At 39.1% G+C, this 5,251-nt stretch overlaps 1 long non-coding RNA gene across 1 annotated transcript; it reads left to right on the top strand.

Annotated features, from left to right (window-relative positions):
• The first annotated feature begins 3,681 nt into the window (after window positions 1-3,681).
• LOC110384914 (uncharacterized) lies at window positions 3,682-4,536 on the top strand. The gene is made up of 3 exons (XR_009976999.1): window positions 3,682-3,827; window positions 3,919-3,977; window positions 4,353-4,536. It is a non-coding gene; the product is annotated as an uncharacterized LOC110384914 (long non-coding RNA).
• Window positions 4,537-5,251: the final 715 nt, after the last annotated feature.

The following is a 5,251-nucleotide window of genomic DNA, read 5'->3' as shown; positions in this document are numbered from 1 at the left end:
ACAGTACGTGGGCACAGCCCGAAAAGTTGGTTCGATCAAATCCGCACCACAATAAATTCCACGAAGCCCTTCACACGGCTCATGATCGCAAACGCTGGAAAGACATAGACATAGCACACACACAAGCAGCGAGAAAACGATGCGAAGAGGAAGAATTTCTTGAAGTTGTGTTTATTTGTAGATATCTAAATGTAGTTAAAGCGTTGTACCCAATTTTATGTAGTGTTGCAAATCTTTAACCCTTTTGAAATAGTACGTTTTATTACATTGCTTGTATTTTGGGAAACAGGAATAGTGGATTCGAGTATTGAAAATTGTGCTATTAATGTCGGCGAATAACAATTTTAACTCAAAAGAACCACGAAAACTGTGAAGTATTAAATAATTTATAGGATATAGAATGACGTCAGCGACTCGCTGACGTCATTCTCTTCATCCCTATCATTGCTTTTGATAGTGAGTGTATTTAAGACTTGCTTTTCCAATGAATCACGTTTATTGTATTTCGAGTTTACAACGATAAAAACAGAGAGCTCCGTCTCAGTCGGAATGTTTTGTACTTTTTTTCTTATGATTGAGGGATCACTGGTGGCCCGGAGGCTTCTCCAGTTTCACCAGGACGGGTGGGCGAGCAGAGTCTCAGTCAGGAGGGGTGGGATTTGGTAACAGCTGCCCGAGCGCCCCCAAAGGAAACTTAACAGTGTTAGTGTTAGAGCTAAAGGCATCTATGCAGGCTATTGAATCTGATGGATCCGTAAGGACGTGGATGTTTTGTGCGACAATAATCACTCGTATTAATAGTGGCAAGTGAGGGTAGCTTAGTCATGAATTCTTTTGAATACCGTCTCAAATAGTTATTGACATGCGTAACATTAAGAAAACAGTTATATTTAACTATTTTTTGTTAACTAAATGGTATAGTTGCGCCGGCGTACAAATATAATAACAATAAAACACGAGGTTAAATCGTTAAAGGAATTTCAATTATGTTTGAAATTCCAGTTACAAAATATTGTATATTTCACCACGAATCAATAATTATTTGGCCTAGATAGGTGTATTCTGACACAACTTCGAGTACCGCGGTTTCGACTATTACCGGTCCAGGAATGATATGGTCGTTGAACATGACCTTGGTTTTGTCTAGATTCATTCCCAGACCAACACGTCATGACGCGGCATTGAGCTCACCCAGCATACAGCCAAATTGTTCAGCTAGGCAGGGCCAACTTTGAGAAGGAAGCTGATAGGCGCATACAGTTGGGCTGGGCTGCGTATGGAAAACTCCGTCATATCTTAAACTCAGCAATCCCGCAATGCCTAAAGACAAAAGTCTTTAACGCTTGCGTACTGCCGGTCATGACATATGGCGCTAAAACGTGGACATTGACCGTAGGTCTGGTCCGTAAGTTCAAAGTCGCTCAGCGTGCTATGGAAAGGGGTATGCTCGGAGTTTCTTTGATGGATCGAGTCAGAAATTATGAAATCCGTCAAAGAAACAAAGTAACCGACATAGCCCTAAAGATTAGCAAGCTGAAGTGGCAATGGGCCGGACATACGTGTCGCAGAACCGATGCCCGATGGAGCAGACGTGTTCTGGACTGGAGACCGCGTACCGGTAAGCGCAGCGTTGGGCGTCCCCCTGCCTGTTGGACCGATGACTTGTGGCGATATGCTGGGAGTGATTGGATGCGGAAGGCGAAGGATCGTTCATTGTGGCGGACTATGGGAGAGGCCTACATCCAGCAGTGGAGAGATACTGGCTGATGTGAAATAATTATTTATTCGGAGATATTTCATAATATAGATTAATTATCAACTTTAAAGTACCCTAACGTGTTGATCGTCCAAATCTTGGACAAACCGCGATGTTTACGCGTATGTTGAGCGTCCAAATCTTGGACGCGCGTAGTCCTTATTTTGAACTATTAACAGTTATAAAATTATGGTTTATTCTTTCTAACACATTTAAAACTGTACCCAATGAATTAACCTTCTCTCTCACACATTATTTACGACAAAATAGCTGAAGGGGGCTGTGTGAAATTTGAGTTCAGTGCAGTCGCACGTGTTCGAAGATTTAAGAAAATAAAAGTGTAATGGATTTTTTGTATTGTTAATATTCATTATATTTTACTAACATGGAGTAAATATTATTTGCATTTTATGACAAAAAACAGTTTTTGAAGTAACGGCCTCGTCATTTTTTGAACCTAACTGTCATCTTTAGTTTTTCTTCATCTTTTTAATAAAAAAATTAACAAAATCCACGCGATTTTTTGTAATGAGGTCAATATTTTAATGAACTTAATTAAAATTATTACAAAGGACGTGTATTTTAGTCGCAAATGTAAAAATTTCGACTTCAAAGATATGAACACACTTAAGCGTCCAAATTACGTACTCATAACACAGAGGGTTTTATGTAACAAAATGGCCGATGTTCAACAAATAAAGATACGGCGTTAAAGTTATTCATTTGTTTTTGTTTTAGATATTTGATTTATTATTTTATTTTGTACCAGTAATTGGATTCTTTACATAAGCAGACTTCTTGAACTAATTTATACTTTTTTATTTCCACTCAACGTGCTGCAGCCCGTGGTCGAGGTAGAGGTGGTCGTGGTGGCGGTCGACGTGTCCACACACGCGGTGGTAGTCACCACCAAGCCCGACCTTCGGCCTCTGAATTGTAATTACCTCTTAAAACTAAAACCTAAATTAAGATATATTTTTATTTACTTTTTTGTTTGTTTTATTGCATAAGATGGGTGAACGAGCTCACGGCCCACCTGATGTTAAGTGGTTACCGGAGCCTAGACACATCTACGACTTTTAGCAAAAGCTCATTTGATATATTTATTTTAATGCCGATACGCATTTCAGACTCGTCACAATGCCAATACAGGAGTTGCCACCAGGTCAACTTCTGGAGACGCCACTGCACCCTAAGAGGGTAAGGGTGCTCGCTCCTGTAGTGGCGAAACACCCAGGTGTGTATTCTGGTACTTTTAAATATATTTAGGTTTTTTAATAGCAAAACAGTATCTATAGCTTTGTTTTCAGATCAGAAATGTGGATATAGGGCCTTCCGACGTCGACCAGGAGGGACCAGGAAGAGCTTCCGGTGCCATCACCTGCCCTGTAACTATACTATTCAATAATATATCCTATTTTTTTAATAAATAAAGAAAAATATGTTCGAGAAACAAAATTTTTGAGCCATTAAATTTATATAAAATTTTTATTCAATAGTTATTGCTTAGTTTGAAATCAAAGAAAAACTTGAATTTTGAGATAGGTGCTGTGGCCTTAAACGCACCTTTATATGATGCGTAAGCCGGAACGCACGAGAGGTGGGAAAAAGAATATAATCTGTGACACGGGACCTTTTTTACCGCCAAATATTTAAAACGTAAAAATAATTTATAATGTGTTAAATAACTAATATAATATAATTACTTAGAATTGTTTATGCCGCTACAACAATAAAATTTATATTGTTCCAACTGTGGTGTTAATTACATAATACGCGACTTTACGGCGAAATAAAGAAGGGACTCGATATGAACTCCCTTAGTGCCTTACTTGATTTTTTTATTTTATTTTGTACTCATTTCTTAAATCAAATTTTTTGTAGATACTTAGAATGTGGGCCTAGAAGCGGGGCAAGCACACCGGCCATCGAGCGGCCTGTGTAAGTATACATTTTTTACACATACACATAAACATATTTTTATACGTATTTTTTTTTATATATGTTATTAAATATTCGTTTTATTTTTCAGAAATCCGGGTCGCACCACAAAAGCAGCTCGGCGTCAATTGTAAGTTCATCTCTGTATACTACCAATATACAATAAAAAAAAACTATAAAAAATAATTACTAGCATTGATTTAAATCTTTCTATATGGTAGAATCCCTTCGTCCTCTCGACTTCTTCGCGATGACGAGATTGTGGACTTGCTCAATTACGGTAAGTACATTATGACATCAACCTTATTTTTTATTTTTTTGATTGCATAGATAGGTGGACGAGCTCACAGCCCACCTGGTTTTAAGTGGTTACTGGAGCCCATAGACATCCACAACGTAAATGCGCCACCCACCTTGAGTTCTAAGGTGGGTGGTGAGTTCTAAGGTCTCAAGTATAGTTACAACGGCTGCCCCACCCTTCAAACCGAAACGCATTACTGCGGCACGGCAGAAATAGGCAGGGTGGTGGTACCCACTCACGCAGACTCACAAGAGGTCCTACCATCAGTAACCTTTTTATCAATAATCGCGAAAGTAAAATACCTATTACAATCGAAACCATAACTTATAACTTTTTTCCTTTCGGGCACCAAAGAAAAGTCGGAGGAAGAAGTTATGCAGCCGCCGCTGGTGCCCCACTCGACCAGGAAGTGGTTAGACGAACTACCAAAAAACAAGATGCAAAAAGTTCTAAAAAGCAGTTAGTTGCTTGAAGAAAATGACCTGATGAATTGTTTAAGATCCTTTGTCCTGAGAATATAGATAAACAAACACCCTAACACATTGCACCTAACCTAACCGAGCTTTATCTTCCCCTCCAGTACCAATACTCTGCTCCATATATTCAGAGCAACGGGCTCTGTAACTAGCATTCAAAGCGTTTCCAGAACCAAATGAAACTTTCCAATGAAATTTAATTTCCTCTTTCAAAAGCTCAACGTTTTAGTTGCGCGCAGAGTTTGGAATAAGTTTCCAGGATACATACCCTGAAGTTAGCGATGCGCGTCTGTTGTTAATATGAGGTCGGTATTTAAGGAAGGTCGCCGGGTCGAGATGGATCACCAGGGCCATACCACAGCGTACAGTCCATCGGTAAATAATTACAGTATGTGGTGAACATTAGCCATTCTCTGTCTGTCAATATTCTTTTTAAAAATCTCGTTCAGGCAACTTAGTAGACGACACTTGATACTAGAGCTAGGTGCGTGTCAGAAGCGATTTTGAGCAACAAACACGTGGATGAGCATTATCGTTCCGGCTAAGAATGAATTTTATTGCAGCGGAGGGTCGTAAACTTTTATAAAAGCGAACTATTAACTTATTACCGGTGGGCTGTAAGCTCGTCCAGCCATCGAAGCAATAAAAACTTTTCTTTTTCGGTCATTATGCCTAATTCGACCGCGGGAACTTGACACATATTTTAAATAGAATTAAATACAAATCGGCTTCTACCTTATGTAACGGTGTACCTACACAAAAGCAGTAGGGTATTAT

This window comes from Bombyx mori, chromosome 28 (genome assembly GCF_030269925.1).
Source record: "Bombyx mori chromosome 28, ASM3026992v2".
NCBI lineage: Eukaryota > Metazoa > Arthropoda > Insecta > Lepidoptera > Bombycidae > Bombyx > Bombyx mori.
This window is presented reverse-complemented; position numbering and strand designations above follow the sequence as displayed.